General features: G+C 38.8%; 1 protein-coding gene across 2 annotated transcripts in view; it reads left to right on the top strand.

Moving 5' to 3' along the window:
* The first annotated feature begins 12578 nt into the window (after window positions 1-12578).
* Slc14a2 (solute carrier family 14 member 2) overlaps window positions 12579-22221 on the top strand; it is a 435358-nt gene continuing 425715 nt past the window's right edge. Inside the window, exons 1-2 of one of the 2 annotated variants that reach the window (XM_048806296.1) lie at window positions 12579-12761; window positions 21920-22050. The gene's annotated coding sequence lies outside the window, so the exon portion shown is untranslated. The remainder of the gene's footprint in view (window positions 12762-21919; window positions 22051-22221) is intronic. The other variant, XM_048806295.1, reaches the window with a different exon arrangement.

Below are 22221 nucleotides of genomic sequence, written 5' to 3'. Positions count from 1 at the left end.
AGACCCTTTCCTACCACTTCCATGACACAAAAGGAAGTCCCCATGCCAGTCTAGTTTCTATAAGGCATCCATGAAGCCCAGTGTTTTTTGAAACCTAAGAGATATCAATTAATTAACCAAAGCCAAAGGTATAGTTATCATTCAGGTTTTGCAGGTAAGAAAACACACTCAGAGGTAGGAAATAATCTGTCCAAAAACTCTTAGCTGAGAAAAACAGGGCCACATCCCAAGCCATGTCCAATTTCAACCACTCCTGTAGCCTTTTAAAGAAAAAAAAATGTTCCATATTTCCTTCATGCCAGGAAGGGCATTCTGGCCTTTTTACAGAAGGTGGGAACATACTCCCTGAGCTGAGAGGCTTCCACCTCTACGAGGTGACAGAAGAGCAGTCTGTGGACACCTTTCTGGCAACCAGCTCTACCTCCTCTGGCCTTCCCTCCCCTTGTTTACCCTTCTCCAAAACACATTCTACACAGGGTTCCTGCCAGATCTCAATTCTCTCCCACAAGTCATCTGGCTCCCCTTTGTTAGCCCACCGCATGCCAAACCCTCAGTCCTACTCACTCATTTTACGTGCATTATGTGAAAGGATAAATAAAACAAAAGCATATGAATTAAGGACTCTCAGGTACGTCCAAATCAGAGAGAATGACCCAACATGAGGTGTCTCCTGACTTGTCATTCTTTCCAGGGAACCCAGAAGAATAAAAATGACGCAGTGGGAAATCATAGAAATGTATGCATCCAACATAACAATTGCTTTAAGGTACCTTGGATGGAGGGGCAGGTTCTAAGTCTCATCCCAAAGGAAATGGTATACATTTTAGTGACTTCATAAAATAATGTATCCTGGTCCTTAACTTCAGGTCTGTTTCTTGGTGACCTCAGCAGAGTGCTCCTTCCACTAACCAGTTTGTTCAGGATACAGGCTCCGGGCTTTTGTCCCAACACATGGGATCTTCCATCTGAGCATTGAAACTCTGGGAGCTTGTCCTCCTTGGTAGCATGAGACTTGGGAGCTGCAAACACACATAGCATCTACCCACCCACTAGAAAATTTATGTCATGATTGGGGAGAACCAACTAGAAAGAGGGTAAGACAGTAAATCTAGAAACCATATCTTGCCTCTGAGAAACTGGGAATGTTTATCTGGAAAAGAAGAGACCTAAGAGGCTTGAGGACAGCTGTCTTAGAGTATCTGATGAACTGTCATGAGGAAGAAGGAATGCTCCCAAAGGAGGAACTATAATCTGTATGTGTAAATAAAACTTGGCTTTTGAAAAGTCCTAACTCATGGAGAGATTTATACGCTAGACTTATTTTTCTTGTCTCGGATTTTAACTGCACTCCATTGAATCTCTCACCCCTGCAGAGTAGCAGCTGACATTTTGTCCTAAAACTAAAATTAGTTTATCGCTTTCAGTTAGTAAAATTTATTCCGGTGGTTTCGACTTTTTTTTTCCCCCTTTTTTTCTTTTCATGTGTGTGTATGTGTGTGTACCTGAAGATGGTAAAATAAGATCGTATATATTAGAAACATTATTTTTCAATTTTATTGAAATATAATTGACATCCTGCCTCTACTCGAAGAATGCAATGTGATATATTTTGACGTATTCAACATGTGCATATATCTATGGTCCTATCAGTATAATCACAATACTAAACATATCCAACACCCTCAGAAGGTTTTCTGCTGCTCCCTTGAAATTGCTCTTCTGCGATCATATCTGATCTCATTCAGTCCTCAGCAATAGTGATCTGCTTATTGTTATTATACATTAATTTGCATTTTCTATTATTTTATGTAAATGGGCATACACAGCATGAATTTTTTTCTTCATTTACCTCCCTTTACTCAACAGAATTTTGACATACTTTTAAGATTCATCAGCATTGTGGTGTACATAAAATGTTCTTCCTTATGGGTGTGTGGTATTCCACTGTGTGGATATACAACTGGTTTTTTCATTTTCCTATTGTTAAGTATATGAGTTGTTTCCAGTTTCTGGCAAGTTAAAATAAAGCTGCCATGAGCATTTATGTGAAAATCTTTATGTATATCCATGTTTTTTGTTTCTCTTGAGTAAATATGGGGATTAGAATGGCTAGATCATATAGTAGTTGTTATTTAATTTTCTAAGAAACATCAAATTGTTTTGGGAAATGCTTGTATCATTTTATATTTCTACAGGAACATGCATAAGTTCTAGTTTCTCTATATCCTGTCCAATACTTGGTATGGAAATTTTAAAAATTTTAACCATTTTATTAAAACCAAAATAATATTTTACTGTGTTTCTTGATTTTTTTCTTAATGACTAAAAACCTTGAACATCTTTTCATGTACTTTTATTGAATTTTTAAGTCATATTTTGTAAAGTGCCCACTTAAATCTTTTTGCTCATATTTGTATTAAGTTCCTGATTTTCTTCTCATTACATTTGAGTATTCTTTGTATATCTTATATACACATTCTTTATCAGATGTATAGCTTACCAGTATTTTCTCCCTGCCTGTGTCTTTTGAAGAGCAGAATATTTAATTTTGATAAATTTATCAATATTCTCTTTTATGGATGATACTTTTGGTGTTAATATATATAAAAAAAATTCCTAACCCAGGGACATAAAGGTTTTCTTCCAGAAGTTTTGCTGTTATAGAATTTATATTTAGTTTGAGTTAATATTTGCATATTGAATGAGTACCCAAGTTCAGCTTTTCACGTGAGTATATACAATTGCTTCCTTTCGTAGGAAAGATTGTCTTTCTACAATGAATTTTTCACATTATACAAAATAAGTTTTACAGATATGTATGTAGTAGTTTATTTCTGGTTATCTATACTTTACATTGATACATTTGTTTATATTTATACTAATAGCATACTTTATTACTGTAACTCCATCATCTTAAAATTAGGTAGTGTTAGCCATCCAACTTTGTTCTTCGTTTTCAAAGTTGTTACAATTCTTTTTGGTTCTTTGCATTTCCATAGGAATTTTAGAATCAGTTTGTCAATTTCTTTTCTTTCTACTTTCTTTTTGGTACCACGAATTGAACCCAGGGTGTTTTACCCTGAGCTACCTCCCAAATCCCTTTTATTTTTCGAGACAGGATCTCACCAAGTTGTAGAGTCTGGCCTCAAACTTTCCACGCCCCCGCCCCCCCCCCCCCCCGCCACAGCCTTCAGAGTCACTGGGATTACAAGCATTCATCACCACTCCCAGCAAGATTTTAGATTTTCTTAATGCACAAGTTATATTTGCACTCAAATGTTCAACAAATTTTGCATTCTAAGGGTAGCAAGTCCCACTTGATCATGAAGCCATTTGGATGTATTGTGAGGTTCCATTTTCTAAATTAGTGTTAATATTACCAAAAGCTCGGTCCTTGTCTCCAATGGCAATCTAATAAGGAGGACGTGTTTTTGAGAAAAAGAAAAAAAGAAGTTTATTTCTTTTCTAGCACAGGAGAAAGCACAGTTGACTCCTGTCCCAGAGGCTGTGATCCTGCCCATAGGACAGGAAAGGGGGTTTTAAAACAGGTGATCTAAAGGCTACATTCCACATGTTCTCTGTTGGAGTTGGAGTTCACTTGTTGATTTGGGAGACAGTCATTTGTGAGATCTTCTGGTGCCTTCTCCACAGTCTGGATTACTTCATTCCTGTGGTGAGTGTGTGCTCAGTCAGATAACTGCCTCAGGTGGGGAAGAAAGGTAATCCTGCTTCCCCTGAGATTAGGGAGGGGAGGGAGAGAGAAAGAAAGAAACATGTCCTTTTAAAAGTAAGTTACAGCAGCAAGCAGCTTAGGCTGCATGTAAAGCATGATGTGGACCACTGTTACCTTGACAGTGTTTGTATCTCTGTTTCTGAGGGCTAGTGGTGAGTTTTCTTCTCTTGTAATGCCTGTCTGTGTTTATACCTTGCCGACATTCTAAATCCTCATGAAGAATACTCTTGGAGAGCTCCCTGACTTTGCTCAGGTGTGATCAGGCAGGGACAGGAGAAATTCTCCTCAGTGACACTGGCCTTTCACAAGGGCAAATGCCTCAGACTTTCCTGCAGTCAGCTCCTAATTTGAAACTAGTGACTCTAGACCTTTCCATTTGATCTGGGGCCAGGTAGAGGCAATGACAGTTTATCGAGGAGGCATTGGGTTACTAGGCTGCAATGTAAAATATGATTCTTATTGTGGATCGCAGCTGAAGAATTTGGAAGCTACCGAGCTAAAGGATTTTCCCATAGTGAAGCTGTGATTCTCTGAAGTGGTTGCAGATGCATTAATGTACAGTTTGCGACCATTACTGAGAGTCCTATAGGGTTTCCAAGTCAAAATCTGCTTAAAGTTTGCCAACCTTAATAGTGAAGGATATCTTAGAACAGTTTCTTCCTTTGCAGAACCATGGAGAAGCATGATTGTGGACCCTCTGAGAGTGCTCTGTGGCCTAACTCAGTTCACCAACTTTATGACTTTGAAGGAAGCCCAACCAGAGGAACGATGCTGGAGCATTCTCTCTAAAGCAGTCGACATGGAGTGAGTTCTCCAGTGCCTTTGAAATTGCCAGCCATCTTCTCAAACTGACCATAACTGACCATTCACCTGAAACACAAGGCTTCTCTCCAGTAGCTCTTCTGGATTTGGCCTCTAGAATATCCCTGAAATAACTCACAGACTTAGTCAGCTTTTTCGCCACTGTGAATAAAGCACAATTATAGAGGAGGAAGAGTTTATTTGAGGGCTCATGGTTTTAGAGATCATAGTCCATAGAAGGCTGGCTCCATTCCTCAAGGCTTGAGGTAAGGCTGAACATCATGGCCAGAGAGGGTGATGGAAGGAAGCATCTCACATTACAGTGATCAGAAAACAGAGTTCTCCATTTGCCAGATACAAATATCCCAAAGCCATGCCCCATTTCCCACCTCCTCCACCCACACCCTACCACTTCAGTTACCATTCAGTTAATCACTATTAGAGAATTAATTCACTGATTGGGTTGAGATTCTCAAAACCCAGTCATTTCTCCTCTGAACCTTCTTGCATTGTCTCACACATGAGCTGTTGGGGGACACCTCACATATAAACCATAACACAGACCAAGATGACACAACATATAAATGAGGATTATGTGGCATAAGCATGATCTAGGAACAATAGGAGGCAGCCAGGAAGGGATGAGCCCATGGAAAAGACTTCTCTGGGACTGGGTTGGACTGATCTTGGATTCGTCATGATGGATGAGCTGGTTTCAGATGCCCAGAGAAAAAGGTAGGAGGCTTCCACAGTCAAAAGATATTAGTTCATGGATTTGGACATACCACAGTTTATCTTTCACCATGTTTATATTTCAGGAAAAAATAAAGACTATTCAATTACTATTAATACAAGCAACAATAAATGTTGTCAAGGATTTGGAGAAAAGAGTATACTCATACATTGCTGATGGGACTGCAAATTGGTGCAACGATTCTGGGTAGCAGTATGGAGATTCCTCAGAAAATTTGGAATGGAACCACCATTTGACCCAGTTAGCCTACTCCTTGGTATATATCCAAAAGGACTTAAAAATCTGCATACTATAGTAATGCAGTCATATCAATGTTTATAGCACCTCAGTTCACAATAGCCAAACCAGATGCCCTTCAATAGATGAATGAATAAGGAAACTGTGGTACATATACACAATGGAATATTGCTCAGCCTTAAAGAGGAATGAAATTATAGCATTTACCAGAAAATAGATGGCCCTGTAGACTATCATGTTAAGTGAAATAAGCCAACTTGAAGAAACCAAAGCCTGAATGTTTTCTCTGATATGCAAATGCTAACACACAATAAGGTCAGGAACCCAGAAGAGTAGAAGTGCATTGGATTAGACAAAGGGGAATGAAGGAAAGAGAGAGAGAGGATAGGAATAGGAAAGACAGTAGAATGAGTGGAACATAACTTTTCTGTATTCATATATGAATATGTGACCAGGATGATATAATTCCACAACATGTACAACCACAAGAATGGAAAGTTATGCTCCATGTATGTATGTCAAAATACACTCTACTAGCATGTATATATCTAAGAAACAAACAAAAATAAATAAATAAATAAATGCAGCTTATTATCTGCTCTAAGTCTAATCTGGGAGTGAGGCTAGAGCCAGGAAGAGAGTTATCATTATGTCTAAAAGCATGATCAGATTTTAGATTATTGTTATTGATTACCTTTCTTGTTTAGTTATTCTGCCTCAAAAACCTGTGGTGCACAACAGTAACGTCACTCCATAAGGAGCTGTGTCATCAACAAAAGACCTTTCACCTATTCAAACATTTTGTCCAATTTATGAGACAAATTGTGACCTGGTAAGAGAAGTAAAAGCCTATTGATATGAGCTGATAATAAGCAAGTTTCATAAACAAGGAAACAACGCCCCATAAATAAGGAAAACACTCAGGGTCAAAAGGAGGTCAGGGTGAAGACCAATGGAGCCAGGGAAGACATTCCTGGCACGGGTCCACGTTTGTGTTCCCAGTGTCTTGTGGGTCCCATCAGGCTCACCCTTCAGCAGTGACTCAGCAGTTGCTTTCAGAGGCAGCCTCTGGGCACTCCCATCCCACTGATGGGTTTATAAGGAAAAGGCTGACGCACTCCTGGGTTGAGCAGGGACTGTTGAGCAGCTCTGAGGAGATGAGTGCGTCATTTCCCTCTGAACAATGCATGTCATTCATTGCTTGAAGTGTGACCATTCATGTTGAAAATGAAATTCTGCAGAGTGATCTGCTTGTGGAAATTATTCAGAGCCACTCACTGAAAGGCCTTGCTATCTATTGTGGTTCTCAATTAAAGCTCACAGGAACCTCTCCAGGGGACATTGGGGCCAATGTGGGCATTGAGAGTACAAGAGAAAGAATGAAAACTCAAAGTTTGTAGGGACTCTGAAAAGTTTCTCTCCAAAGGTCCCAGAAAGAAGCTAACATTGATTATAAGTAGGATTTTAAAAATATTGGTGTAATGGAAAGAACCAGGAACTTTTGAAATTAGGAATACTTAGTGCTGGTCCTGGGCTTGCTTGTAGTCACCCAAGCACTTACGGCTAATTCTGAGATACATACATTATTAGACACAGAAGAAATAACAGAGCCCCCAATACTTTCTGTTATGGAAAAAAAAACAAAGAAAAATCTAATAACAACAGGTTTCTATCACTCCTAATTAAATAATACGAATATTTTCCTATATTAATATTGTCTCTTCTTAAATATACAAATAATAAATCACAAAGTTCAAGACTTCCAACTGCTCATATGAGTTGGATGAGTTTAGCTTTAAATTTTAGCTTATTTTTATTTGGTTTGGTTTGGTTTGGTGGGATTAAACCCATAAATTCTTTATCACTGAGCCACATCCCCAAGCCATTTTTATTTTTAGATAGTGCCATATTAGGTTGCTGAGGCTGTTCTCAAAATCGCAATCATCCTGCCTCAGCCTCCCAAATCACTGGGATTACAGGTTTGTGTCACCACACCTAACAGTGTTAGCCTACTTAAAACATTCTATATAGTTGATCACATATATGGTGTGTATTATAATTATTTTGTTAGAGATTTAGAAATTTTTCCGGGTGCAATGGTATATGCCTATAATGCCAGCAGCTCAGGAGGCTAAGGCAGGAGGATCACAAGTTCAAAACCAGCCTCTGTAAATTAGTAAGGCCCTGAGCAACTTAGTGAGGCCCTAAGCAACTTAGAGAGATGTCTCTAAATAAAATATAAGAAAAAAAGGGCTGGGGATGGGGCTCAGTGGTTCAATTTCCCAGTATCAAAGAAGAGAGAGAGAGAGTGAGAGAGAGAGAGAGAGAGAGAGAGATTGATTTAGAAATTTTACATAACATGCATCAATGCTTATGCAAACTGAAGTGTGCTTTCCCCTCTATACATTGGATTTATTTCTACTACCTTATTTTGTGTTCTCTCTTTATGTGACTTTTGCTTTATTTTTCTTTTTTCCTTCATCAGTTGTTTTTATTGGATTGATTTAATTTCCTTTCTTTCATCCTTTTCTCTCTTATACTCATTTTGAGATTGTGCATTTTATTTTGATTGTAGTGGTTGTCTTCAAATTTCAGCTCACCTCTGCCATTGCTTACTTTCCAGTGTGGAAGTCTCTTTGTACACCTCAGTACTCCTTAGATCTCCTCACCCTCTGAATTCCATGCTATTGCTGTCTAGAATTTCAATCTCAACGTATTTTAAAGATAAAAAGACGCACATTTGCTTGATTATTTACTGTCATCATATCAAGTTCCTTTGCTTGTCAACTGTCTTGAATCCCATCCCTTAATTCTGCATTCTTCTTTGTGATCAATTGTATCCTTCAATAGTTCCTTCCCTGAAGCTCTGAGAGTACTAAACAGAGTTCTTTAAATGTGCGAAGATGTCTTCATTTTACACTTACTATTGAAGGCACAAGAGTCAATGTTCAAAATTATTTTCCCATGCACCGTTGCTCTTTGAACCCGTTCTTTTATGAATGAGAAACGAGCTGTGGAGTTGTTGCAACCAGGGCTGTTCTTTTTGGGTCATCTGTCTCCTCTGGTTCCCCTTAGGGTCTTTTCTCCTGCCAGGCCATGTGGGGTTTATTTTCCTGTCCCCTGCTGTGGGCACACACTGGGTTTCTCTAATCCGAGAACACCTGTCTCTAATTCTGGGAAATTACAGATGTTACCTAACCCCTTTTAGAACCTCTTCCCCATCCCTGATACTTTTTTTTTTCCCTCTGAAATTCTTATTAGACACATGTTGGTGCTTCTCAGTCTCCATGTCTGATAATTTCTCTTCTTTTCCCCATCACTGTGTCTTTCTTCATCCCGAGAAACTGGCTCTGTTCTGTCTTTCATTTTGCTATTTCTTTGGTTGTGTCATGTTAGCATTTAATTCGCTATTGAGTTTCTCACTTTCATCTCTTACTTCTTTGAGGATTTCAAAGATACTGACTTTTTAATTTTTTTTTCCAGATTTTTCAATTATTTGCATTTCCATGAAGAAGAATTCTTCTGTTTCTTTGATGTTCCTCTTCTCTTGGAGAGTTTTCTCCTGTGCCGCCTACCTGGAAGGCCATTTTAGGATCACCCTACCCATGTCTCTTGGTTTTCTGGATCCACAGGAATCCTTATATTAGCAGATGAGCTGAGGACTCCCTTAAAAAAAAAAAAAGGTGGCAACATACATCTCAATGTCTGTACCTACCTACCAGAGCCTGGGAACTTGCCTCATGAACACCTTGACTTTGTTGACAAGCTTTGGGAAGACAAGAGAGGATGTCCCACTCTTTATGTGGCACAGCCTGATCCTAGTCAGGAACTCACAGGTTCCCATTTGAAGTCCCCAACTGGACCATTATTCATAACTAGCCTCATCTCCCTGAGGATCCTGGAACTTTAGTCTCTGCCTGTAACTATAGATTTTCTTTCTTTTTTAATCCTTGAATTTTTTTATTAATATTTAGTGCTGTTCTTCAGTTTAAAATATAAATAACCTTATTATATTCTGTGTATTCAGTGTTGGAGGGGTGTTACACTTGAACTTCCTCTACCATGGGAGTATTCTTCATGTTGTAGACAGGGAAATTAAATCTCAGAAAATTGAAATAGCTTGCCTAAGCCACAGCCTAATTATTGCTAATATGTACATGACAGAGCATTTCTCCACCTTAGGCACACTCTACATATGTATTTTTGCCTCAAGATTTTGATGTTTAAAACAGAGAAAACAAGGCCTGCCTTGCCTTTCTCAATACAAAAACTGATATTGCAAATAAATGTGAAAATATTTGGAAAATAATATTTAGTCTCTAGCATTGTTACTTCTAAATTTTACTGTGATTATATGTAATGTCAATAATTACTTTTATTGCTAAGAAGTCACTTGTGATTTTTCCATTACACAATTTTCTTTTTTTCACAAACCATTGCTGTCATTAATGTCCTTTTGTTATTAAATAAAAGAAGAGGTGCTGAGGATGTAGCTGAATGGTAGAACACTAGCCTACCATGTCCCAGATGCTGGGCTCAATTCTTAGCATTGCAAAAATAAATAAATACATAAATAAATATCTCTTGGGTGCAGGTGATGTACTAGAGTAAACTCATAAGGATGAAGGGACAAATTTTTTTTTCATAATCCAATTTTCCAGTGATATATTTTTCCAGTGATATATTAAGTAGATTTTCTTTTAAAAAATTAACTTTATATTTAACAACAGTTTGAGATTCACAGGATGATTTCAAAGATGGAGTTTCCATTTTCCCTTATTCTTAACATCTTCCTTGGTATGATAAATTTGTCCTGATTGGTAAGCCGATACCAACACATTGTTATACTTTTTCTTAGTTTCCCTTTCTTCCCCTGTAGGGTCCCCTCCAGGCCACCACGTGGCATTTGATCATGATGTTTCCTTAGGATCCTCTTTGCTGTTATAGTTTTCTCAGACTTACTATTTTTTTAATGACCTTGACAATTTTGAGGATTATGAGTCAGGTGTTTTGTAGATTTGTCTCATGTTCTAATCATGACCCATGTGGCTATGTTTTACTACAGAGGTAAAGTGCCGTTCTCACCACTTGATAGCAAGAGTACAAAACGATGACATGGTCCTTGATGTCTGGGGTCATATTTGCCAGGTTTCTACAGTGGAAAGGACTTCTTTTTTCCTGTTCACACACTGTGTACATCTTGGAAGGAGAACACTGCGATCAGCCCACATTGAAACAATAGAAAGTTGTGCTCCTCCTTCTAAAGGACTGAGTAGCTACTTAAATCATGCACAATTGTATTGAGTGGAAGATATGTCTATTCTCCACATCTATTTAATGAATTTCTTGTATTGATATGGATTCATGGACATTTATTGTGTTTTACTACTTTATTTTGTTGCTCAAATCATTCTGATTTTGACCTTTGGGAGCTCTTGCCTCTTGCATTTCTTTGACATACACACCGTGTGTGTGTGTGTGTGTGTGTGTGTTTAATCATTTTTTTAACTTGTTGGCACTGCAAGATTCTCTTGGCTCCTTGGGTTTATTTCCTGTCCCAATTCCAAATCAGTCATTTCCCTAAGGAGACCAGATTTCTTTTAATAAGTAGATTATTGACTAAAAAGAAATGTTGCACTGAATCCAACATGACAAGGCATTATTCTCTTTACTCATTCTCACTTATAAAAATATTTGGTGGCTTTTCTTCTGTCACTTTCACAGAATGCTGATAATGGGATGGAAGGCCTGATGACGCCACTGGATTTCTTTGAAAAGGGATACTTGAAATATGAACATGTGTCACTCCTAGAGAAAGTTAAGATATTCAGCAAAGATTACAGAGTGTCTCCTTCCATTGCCACTTGAGACCATGCATCTAAACATGGGTTTAATATTGAAGTATCAAACAGAAATTTCTTAAATGCAAGAACAAATGAAACTGTAAATACACTAAATTTCAAGAAATATATTCTCTTTAATCAGAACCAAGAGCAATACCTCAGCAGCTATTAATAAACTATTGTTGCTGGTTTAAACAAAGAACCTAAAATGTTTATTGTCACAATGTATCTTTTGGAGTCTGTGCTCAGACTCCAAAGCTTAGTTTTGTTTGTAAGGTTTTCCAAATGACTAGTTGCTATAGATACAGTAAAACCCCCAAGGAGAACAGGCTGAGCCTTTGGAAAAACAGTTCCATTTCCAAAGGCAAGGAACAGATATTGAGGCTTAAAGGGAGCTGATCCTTAGGATAAAGTCATAGCTAATGTAAGGTTTTCAGAATAAAATCTAAGATCTCAGGGAAATCTTGGGACCAATTATGTGATGTTCAAAGGAAAGAGTGAATGCAAGTGAGTTCTGCTCCTACCCTATGCTCAAGGCAAACCATCCCACTCCATGTTGAGGAATGAGAGCTGTTTTATTTCAAGATAATGATAATGAAGAGGAGGAGAATAAAATGAGGGTGATGGAGGCTGGATTGTAGCCCCTGAGTTTGAAGTTGCCTTCATTTGGAAATAACTACATGAGACAATTTGATTTCAGTCTAGTCCTCTCTCAAAGAGAACAGGATGAGACCTTATGAGAAGGATTTCTCTTGACCTTTTCCTTGAACTTGCCCTTCCCACTGAACTTCACGATGAAGCATGCTCAGGGACCAACATTCAGGACAGCCCATGGAGTTTTCCACCCCGAGAAGGCCAGGTGTACAAACCCTGCTTATCTTCTATCATCTCAAAGACAAAAATGTCTTATGAATATAAGATTTGTAAAAATTTAACCTCTCAGTAATGCTTAAAGAGAAAAAACAAAGCTGTGGGGAGGAAGCAATGTGGCAGAGGGGAGGTCAAGCAGAACAAGAGTGGTCACAGGAAGAATGATCTTCCAATGGGTCTGCCTGGGGCCCTGAGATGGGTTGTCTGACTGCTTAATAAGAAGCAAATTCTCCAATGAGAGCCCAACCTGGTCCTTACATATTACTTGATCATTGAAGGAGAACGGGATGCTAATGAGATTAGAACTTCAAAAGCAAATCTTCTAGGATGACGGACCCACTTTAGTGCTGAGGAGCTTAAAAAGAGCAAGGAAGGATTGGGTGAGCCAGGACAGCAAACCCCTGGACACCCATGTCTTCTGAGTTGGCTGTGTTCTTTGCCTTGACCTCCTGAGAAGGATCCCAACCGCACACTTGGTGTGGTCTCTGGGCTGACATTGGCTACTTGTAGGAGGACCTGTGGGGTAAGGCAGAGTTCTTTCTCTAACTTCATCCTCTATCGCTAATTTTTGAAAATTCTTCTTTTCTACCTGTTCATGGGGGTAACTATTGGCTTCTTGAGTTTCTCTTTCTTTTCTTCTCCACCCACCAAACTGAAAATACAACATTACACATACACACACACACACACACACACACACACACTTTTCTATCATTAAAACATTTGGAAGTCTTGTTAGCCTATAACATAGAGGATACATAAGCCTTTTTGAAAACTACATCCTACTTTTGATGGTGTGAAATGATATAGTTGTTATTTCATATACAACATCTTTTAATTCGTTTACTTCCAAAATTCCTCCCTATCCCAGTCCAACTCTACTTTAGATTATAGTGTTAAATATTGTCATAAAATGTAGCCTTGGACAAGGACATGGTCTAATTATTCAACCTTACAAGCCTAGTAAGTTATGCAGTTTTGTCCAAAGTATTTCACCTGAGAGAATGAGTGTGTCAAATACTATATTGTGAATTCTCCAGCCAGCCAGTGTAGGTGCCAGAATACTGTTTAGTACCATGATCTGAGTTAGTTTTACAGAACTCAAAGTGTGAATGTTAATAATTCATATTTTTTCCCATGGAAGTTGGCAACATGCATTATCCTGAAGGGGTTGGTATGCACATAGAATATACTATATGTGATAATTGTTGTATGTTTAATAATAATCATTCCAGCAATGGGAAGGCTGTCACCTAATTATTTGTGCGTTATTTGAGAGTGACAATAACAACACTATCGGGAATTCCCAGAGTAAAATGAGCTTATTTGGGAAAGATGACTATCAATTTCTTCAGGCTTCTGTCAGTAGCACAAAAGGACCTATTTACATCTCTATCTGCACACCTAGAAGTTCCAAAATCTATTCCAGCCATTAAGTTTATTAAGGCTGCTAAATAGAATCTTCTGGTCCACCAGCTATTTGCTGCACCTTCCTTATGGTGGAATAGTAGAGCTAGTGTATGGAAAATTATGAGTGGTCTGATTGTGAGTAGGGATTTCTTGACCTCTGAGAACACTGTAGGGTGGTTGGTTTGAGTTATGTACAACCATGGGTTTGAAGGCAAAGATAGCATGTATTCTTACTTTGTCTTATAAATAACACTCTCAAGAGTAGAGCAGATACTGTAAATTTATTATGGTTGAAAAGCTGAATGCTAAATGCTATTAGGAGTAAAAGAAAGATAGTTAACAAATTCTTGGTTTAAATTCAGGTTAACTGGTTGATGTCAAGGGAAATTTTCCTTGTACATGTAAGACATGATTTTACATTAGGGAGCCAAATTCAATTCATGCGTTGTTTTAAATAAAAAACCACTTTCATTTTTTTTCATCTTTGCTTAAGGTTTTAAAACGTGTTTGCCAGGGATGGTCCCTACCCAGTGTTGCCAGAAATCCCCCTCTGCCTTATACCCCATAGATGCTAATTTTGCATGTAGAAAGAGGGTCGTGATCATGACTTGAGGAGAAATCGGGTGGGAAGGAGATTGACTGAGTAAGGAAACACCTGTATTAGGTAGCAGCTCCCCAAGCTTTGCTCAAAAGATCTAGGTAAAAGATCAAAGTACTGAGGTACAGTTATGGTCCCAGCCATAGTGTGAAACTAGGTCAGAATTGAGAGCTTCCACTTGGCACTGGGAAGGGGACCACTCAGTGTTAAGGGGCTAGGAACCCCTATACTGGCATCCCAGTATTCTAGTATTCCAGCAGCAGTGAGGCCCTGGACCACCCTGAGCAACACCAGCCATCAAGAAGTACAGAGAGCCAGAGATCAGCATCCCCATCCACCTGCTGATGGATGATATGCTTGTATCGGCAGGCCAAAGGTGTTTTAGGTGTGATTTGTACAAGTACAGGTTGCGTGAACTTTGAGCTGGTGAACATGAAGGACAGGCTGGACTGTTCTTTTATCAATTACCTGACAGAGAATCTTTAACGACTTCATGCTGCAAGTTGCAAAACATTTTATTAGAGTCAACTCTAAATTATCTGGGGATCGGAGGGGCAGAAAGAGCTGGACATCCACATTTGTTGAACAGAGCAATATAATGAGGACCGTTGGGGGTTAAACACAGAAGTAGGGAAAAGGTCACTGCTGTTGTGGTGCTTATGAGCCCTTGATGGAAAAATAGATTGAGGAGGTGAAATTCAAAGACATACTACTCAAGACTTCACTGCTTGCATTGAGGGTAAAATCCCATCAGTATAGAACCAATCCTGTGGGTTTAGAAATCTTTTCAATCTTTCACATCCTAAAATGGTAAAGATTCTGTGGATGATGAAATACTTCAGAGAGCAAGTCCTTATAGAGCAAGTCGCTGGCTGGGCCCATTTTGAAATTCATTCATTCTTTTATTCAGCAAATATAGAATGAGCACTTAACATTGTGATTTCAACGAAGCTCCCCTCCATTCCAGAGCAAGAGGGCAGAGCGTGGGAAGAAAGTGGGAGAATCCCAAAACAAGAGGAGGGTAAGAGGAAGAGAAGTGGTTCAGATCACTGGTCCTCATGGGAGCTCTGCACTAAGCAGAGGGGTCTCCGTTAGAGCATGAGCCAGAGAGATGACTTGGAGAGACAGGTGGGGACAGTCAGTCCATCCACAGAGACAGAGAAGCAAAGTGGGTAATTTCCTCTGAATCATGGTTTCATCTGAGATAGTGGTCATTCAAAACAGAAATTGATCTTTACACTGAAATTGAGAGAATAATTTGTTTCAACAGACAAGATGGGGATGGAATCAAACTCTGGCCCTTTTACCAGAATATTCCACAAAGCCTATGCAGCTTGTGTTAGCCACTGAAGCATATATATATATATATATATATATGCTTTTCCAAAGACTGCCATCCTAGAAATCTGGAAGACCTGATTTAGGCCACCTCTCCTATTTCTGGTCTCTACTTTGTGACTATATTCGATTATACAAGTATTAATAATGTCCCTTCAGGAAAATCCGCATGCACACCTATGCACCACATACCTGATTTAAAAAGGAGTCTTGCCTTTAATCCACCCAGGTTTGCCTTAATGTGCAATAACTTGCAAATAATTTTATTACATTTTATTTCAGTTTGGAAATTCTATGATTATGTTTTTATAGGGCTTTCTTGTTTATAATTGGGCATCTATGGCAATTCACTTATTATTTCCTAGGGGGTATTACTTTCCCTGAACTTGTATGTTTCATGGAAAGCTGAAATATTACATTTTAAAGAAAAAAAAATCATTTGAGCAGTTGGGGCCATAAGCAGCTGCTGTGCAGATGCGGGTCTGGGGAACTCCTGACGGAGGCATGCACATACAAGGAGCTAAGGACACCCAGAGGAGGCCTGCCAATCGTCTACAAACTGTGAATATGCAGGAAACTCAAGTCTCTGGCTTTTCAATCCATTGTGGAAAGTGGGCCTTTTCCAAGAGCATTCTGCTCTAGTGAGTCAATAATTCCCATCACATCATAAAAAACATATCATCCCCATAGGTCACATAATGCCTGGGGAATGTTTTCAGTAATCAAGTGTCCTTGTAGATTATACACTAACTTTACAGTCTGTTCGGGGATCTAATTGGTAAATAACATACAGTTAGGTGCATTTTACCGACTAGATTCACTCTCTCTCTCTCTCTGGAGAAAAGATAGAGAAACTGTGGCATTATAAGAATTTTGAATGGGCCCAGGCAGAAGAGAAGTTAAAGATTTGGGTGTTTGTAACATGGAGCAATCACACAAACACAAATGAATTTCAGGCAGTTAGAAACATCTCTAGTATTGCATTAACAAATTGGAGATGCCCATAATGTTTGATTAATAATAACGGACATTTGAGGAGCCCCTTATATTTTATATGGCATTCACAGCCATTGCCATAGTTAATTCCCATAACAATCCTGTAACTAAGTATTAGACTTCCTATTTTTCAGCAGAGAAAACTGTGGCTCAGGAAGGTTAAGTGGCTTTTCTCAGTATGTCTCAGGTGTCAGCTGTAAAAACTGGACCCCAAACCAGATATTTGACCTATGTATGGGTTGTCATTCTCCCTCAGCCTCCCTGTTGTTCTCTCTTTTGATCCTCCTACAGTTACCTCTGTGAGGCTGAGATGTAACTGCCTGAAGAACAGAGTAGGTATCTGGAGTGCTGCTGTACCCAACCTATTGCTGTGGCCGCAATACACGCTATTCCCATGACCAACAAAACAACTTGGTCTTCAAGATCTTGACTCCCAATAAACGTTTTTAAAACATAGTAGTAAAATATGTACAGGTAGTTTCCCCCTTCAAATGCAATTGTTTTAAGGATTTCTAACTTCTATAATAATAATGCTTTATCACCATAGTTAAAGTTACAAAATAAAGTCACATGAGTTGTTGAGTATCAGGTCATCAAAACTTATGGACATTCATTTTTGTTTATTTGTTTGTTTTGGGTACCGGGGATTAAACTCAAGGACACTCAACCACGGAGCCACATCCCCAGCCCTATTTTATATTTTATTTAGGGACAAGTTCTCACTGAGTAGCTTAGTACCTCACTATTGTTGAGGCTGGCTTTGAACTTGTGATCCTCCTGCCTCAGCCTCCTGAGCCACTGGACATTTATTTTTGAGAGATGCAGATGGGAGGTGAAGACATGGAAGGTGGCCAAATGTGGTTTGTTACAACATCCCTGCTACAGGTTCTATGAGAGAATCAATGATGTAGGTAGGAACCCACCCATGATCTCTTTTGTGCCCTGTCTGGGGATCAGAGAATGAGTTTGGTTGAATTAACCAAAGGGTTCACTTTGGAGAGCAGTGGGTTAAAAATGCAGGGGGCAGAGGGAGACTGAAGTCCAAACTGAGAAGTTGGGTTTTCTCCTGAGAACAGTGGGTTTTGATAGACGTGATGGATAAATGACAGAGTAAGAGAAGGACCAGCCAGTGGATCTGGGGAAGGTAAATCTATAGAGAATCAATCAGATGGGAAAAGTTGGTGTTATAAAGGCATAGTAGTATTCAGGAGTGAGATAGTATGAATATAGAAATATCAGTAAAAGGAAATTATTATCATTGTCATTCCTACCATCATTATTAATAAGAAGCACTCCCAGAAATGACTCTGAATCATTCTAAAATATATGATCCTAAATGAATTTTGAGGGATACTGGCACCTCTGGATACTAACAAGTTTTTAAATTTTTGGAGGAAAAAAATACAATAAAATAAAAAATTTAAAGATTGGTCAAACCATCTGAAAGATATGGGCAAAGCCAAATTTAAAAAATTTCTAGCAGGATCTATGAAATTTTAATATGCAAAAATATGCTCTTGAATTTTTGAAAAAATGATAGTGGATACTGCGTTTCCTAAACATTTTAATTAATTAGGATTCCCCCTACCTTTCTTCCTCAAAAATGCATCTTTCAGAATTTGTGGAAATGCCTTGAATCAAAGATTATTTTTAACCAAGATATTAAAGACCTAGATGCTAGTTCAATTATAAACGAATGGTGAACCTTAGACAAAGTTGGGCTTCTATTTCTTCATTTATCTCGCTGTCCTAGCTTGGGGGTTAAGAAGATAAAAAGAAACTATAGGGAAAGAATTGAAGCAGCTCTTATGGAGGGGTATGTCCTCTAACTGAGCTAGCAATTAATTGATGGCTACTCTGCTGAGTGTTCCTGTGCTATATAGCCCTCTAATGGCTCAGGAAATTCTCTAATGGGAACAAGATTAAGGTGCTGTGATTTAGATGTGGTATCCTCCAAAAGCTCATGTGTGAGACAATGCAAGAAGGGTTGGAGGAGAAATTTTGATTGGGTTACAGCCTTAACCTAATCAGTGAATTAATCCCTGATGGAATTAACTGAATGGTAACTGGAGGCAGGTGAAGTGTGGTTAAAGGAAGTGGTTCATTGGGGCGTGACTATAGGGTATATACTTTGCATCTGGAGAGTCGAGTCTCTCTCTGCTTCTCATCACCATGTGAGCTGCTTCCCTCTGCCACACTCTTCCTCCTTGATGTTCAGCCTCACCTCAAGCTCTCAGAAATGGAGCCTGCTATTTCTGAATTGAGACCTCTGAAATCGTGAGCCTGTAAATTAACTTTTCCTCCTCTACAATTATTCTGGTCAGCTCCTTTTAGTCATAGCAGTGAAAAAGCTGACTAAAACACAAGGTTTGGGATTTTCCCCGTTTGTAGTAGTTTACATACCCCATGTGATCGCCTAAGACTGAATGTGCAGAATAGGATGGAAAAAGAAGATCCAAGAGAGTCAAATGTCCTCCTTCTCTTCAGTATGTCTCACCTCCTCAAACATCTCCTCCCACTCCAAAGAGTGATGCTGGACTTTTATGCTAAGATCTAGAGTTTACAAAGCAGAAACATGACATTCTTTTTTTAATTTTTTTTTTAGTTATACATGGACACAATATCTTTATTTTGTTTATTTTTTATGTGGTGCTGAGGATCAAACCCACTACCTCACACGTGCGAGGCAAGCGCTCTGCCACTGAACCACAATCCTACCCCAGAAACATGACATTCTTAAAAACTGTGTGCAGAATAAAACAGAGCTTTGCTGACAGAGGAAACAATCCAAGGGCCATACTCCCTTAAAGAAAGCAAAGTGAGCATTACTGTTTATCAGCTATGTGTCAGATGCTGGCATAGAGGCTTTGAATGTTATCTGAGTCTAGAACAGTGGACCACAGAAAGAGTTGGCTTCAGCCAGTCCCTGGTTTGAGTTTTAGTTCTATCACCTACAACATATGTGACTTTAACCAAATTCTTTGAATTTGCTGAGCCTCCTATTTTGCATTTTTAATATGGGACCACTCTTTAGAGTTGGATTGACTATAATGTGATATAGAACAGGGACAGCAAAGCTGCATGTATATAAGTACTCAATAAATGGTAGCCTTCATTATTACTACTAAATTTTGTTACCAATTCAACTTCCAACACAAATGAAAGAAGAAACAAAAGACTGAGGTTTAAAATGGCAAAAATGTACTTATGAAATTTGCTAAGTAGAATTTTACTTTCAAAGGCAACAGTCTATTCCCGCCCCCCCACCCCCACCCCCCTGCCTGGGTTCTGACCTCCCCTTTTAGATAATGTTCATTAGAGAACATTGCCTCTGTTGTTCTGTGACTTTTCTAGAGGGTACTTCTGTGTCTTCCATCTTGTTTTGAAGTGCCAGAGTTTGCCTTTATCTTGTGGCCAAAAAGTCCATTTGTAAACAGCACAACCTACATATTATCCAGCACCCAGAGCAGAGCAGGCTGGAATGCTGCTTGTCTTTCTCCCCTTTGCCAATCCCACAATCTCTGCCAGGGGCTCAGTTCTCAGCACATTCTTCTTTAGCCTACAGAAAATCCAACCAATTTCAGAGACAAACAGAAAACCGCACGGAGTCTAAAATGAATGCAAGAATGATTTGCAAGGTGCAGGGCAGATATTTAAAATTCCATATCGTTTCATATGATTTTTTTGTTTTGTTTTGTTTTTTGGAACCTTCAGGGGAAAACTGTCATTAAGAAAAACTGCAAACTGTTGCCTTGATTCTTTACCTCCCCACAGTTCCACTTACTTCCTCTTCTCCTCTTTCTTGGTTCACTCTCCCTCCTCTGCTTCCTTCCCTTCCTCCTGATGGTATCATAAGCACCAGTGTAGACTTCTATTCAGTGCTTGCTATTTGCCAAACACTTAGCTAAATACTCAATATATACTACATTCTTTAATCTGTCCCACAAAACCCACAATTTACATAACAATACACTTTCCAGACAAGAAAAAAACACTGAGAGGCTGCTGCCCAAAGATTACAATGTCTTCAGTGACAATGAGTGGGTGATGCCAACCATTTCAATGGAAATGGTTCTTTTTGCAACATAAAGAGGCAATGTGAATGGCGTTTGTGTTGTTACCTTAATGCCTATGTATTATGAGGCAAAGAGTGGATGGCTTCAATTATGTCTCCATGTGGATTTGATATACCAACTTTAAAGTAAGCTTAATATTCTTTTAAATGACTTTTATTTTGATTGAATTATGTACTGGAATTCATTCTTGTATGTTTTTCTCTGATTGGATTCTTTAATAATCATTGGGGCAAAAAGGGAGAAAGTGGAATGCTTTATTTATTTAACTTTTTTACAAATATGTGCAGTCCAACATAGATCACGCTTTTGCATATACATGATTTTCGGTTTGTATAATGCACATGTCAGTATTGTTTGTGCAAACATACCACAAACCATATTCCCTGGAGTTAATTTTCACATTACAAGAAACTATAGAAAGTCTGTGGGATGTGCGGCATGACTATATTATGGTTTTGAAGACTGTATTACGGTTTTGAAGTTCAGTAGAACTGGATTTTAATCCAGGCATGGTAACGTTCTGACTATATGACCTTGGGCAAGTTCCATAACTGTATGGAATCTGTCAGATTTCCTGTTTAAAATAAGCAGGGGTTAATGATGGCTACCTTCCACAGTTACTGTGAAGGCTCAATGAAGGAGTACATGAAAAGGCTTAGCTCACAGTACACACTCAACAGAAGCCAGTCTCCTTCTTCCAACATGACTGCCAATTGTGTGACAATGTCCCCATCTGTGTCTATCCCTACATGGACCCATCTCTAAATAACCCAGTGTGTGTATGTGTATATTTACTTGTGTATGATTTCTTTTTTTGTCGGTGGTGGGGACTGAACCTGGGGCTTCACACATGCTAGGAAAGTGTTCTACCACTTGAGGTACATCTGTGTGTGTGAACACATTCGTACCCACATATGTAATCATATAACACACATATATGCCACCACATGTATACCCTTCAATATAGCATCAAATCTAAGGAGGTCTGACATACCCAACTGTACTCACTACAATCTTTATAGTACTCCATATAAGACTTTGCTTAAGGAGGTGAGAAAGCTACCTCTAACCCTCTGCCCTGGGAACAGTACCCGTGGATGCCACAGATGTGTGCTAGCGCCATCTAGTGGGAAATCCCACTTTCTACCCTGTAGTATATATCATGGAAGCTCCAGCCATTCCTCCATCTTACCATTTTGGGAGCTGCCTCCATTACCCCAAAGAATGTCCATGCTCAATAAGCTCCTCTGTATTTCTATTTAGATTTTTTCCAGTTTTCCTCCTGGGTGTTCCTGAAAGTGAATACATCTCATTGAATATTCCCACCTCTATCTAAGGATAAGGAAAAGGCTTGGAGCTCCTCCATCCCCTGCACTAACAGAACCTGGATGACGGTGAGTACTCAATCATTTCTAAATCCACATCTTCATGAATTTCCTAGAAAGGAAACTTTACATCCTATAATGTGACTTCCCAAATTAATTCAGTTTATATATTTTTTTACTGGAAAAAAATTTTCTTTCTTTAATTTTGACCCACAAAAAAAAAAAAAAAAAAAAAAAAAA

This window comes from Marmota marmota, unplaced genomic scaffold (genome assembly GCF_001458135.2).
Source record: "Marmota marmota marmota unplaced genomic scaffold, marMar, whole genome shotgun sequence".
Lineage (NCBI taxonomy): Eukaryota > Metazoa > Chordata > Mammalia > Rodentia > Sciuridae > Marmota > Marmota marmota.
Note: the sequence above shows the minus strand (reverse complement) of the source record. Positions and strands in the feature narration are given on the sequence as shown.